Raw genomic sequence first — 804 nt, forward strand, 5'->3', positions numbered from 1 at the left:
GGGAGCGCCGCCGCACTCCCAAGCGGCGCACTCTCCAGTGCGCCACCGGGCCGGCCCGGGAATTAATCGTTTCAAAGATATTTTCTTTGTAGGGTTAAAACAGAGGGATTTCCTTATTGTGCTGTCTCAGGTAAACTAGGCCCCTTCTGACTGGCTGCAGTCAACTGAATCCATTTTTTGGAAAACTGGCCCATTTCTAGGTTCAGTTTGATTATGTGGCACGTAGCATAAGTAGCTTCCTTCTGGTTTGGTCTAATCTGTTGGGCTTAGTGCAGGAGCTTAGTCCAAAACAATGGCTTCCCAACAATCTCATTTAACACCATTTAAAAAATATTGAACATTTTTTCTATCTTTCTTAATTTTTCAGATTAGAATCTCAGGATAAAAACCAATCCCTGATATGAATATGGGAGCTGATGATTAAGTTCAAAACTAAAGATCAGTGAATTCACTTTTAAAAAAAATTATCAAAAACATTGCATTCCTTTAGTTTAAGGATTCATTTATTTAATCCTTCTGATTATATAACCAAAAACAGTAAAATGTCAAACTATTTATTTCTTTATTACTTATCAAGTTTTTGGAGAAGAAGAGAGACATGAATGATGTTAGGGAAGGGGGAGGATGAATAAATGAATAGAGAAAAGTGTTATCCTTTAAATTGCTGGTTTTCAAACTGTTTGTTGGAGCCCTACAAGTTCTTCTGAGGATTCTGGGCACCTGGGTGGGATGAAGGCAGCTGGGTAGGATGGAGAAGAGTAGTAAGCCTTGACAAATTCTAGCTTTTTCCCAAACTTATTCAAC

Source organism: Galeopterus variegatus, unplaced genomic scaffold, assembly GCF_000696425.1.
Source record: "Galeopterus variegatus unplaced genomic scaffold, G_variegatus-3.0.2 Scaffold13275, whole genome shotgun sequence".
NCBI lineage: Eukaryota > Metazoa > Chordata > Mammalia > Dermoptera > Cynocephalidae > Galeopterus > Galeopterus variegatus.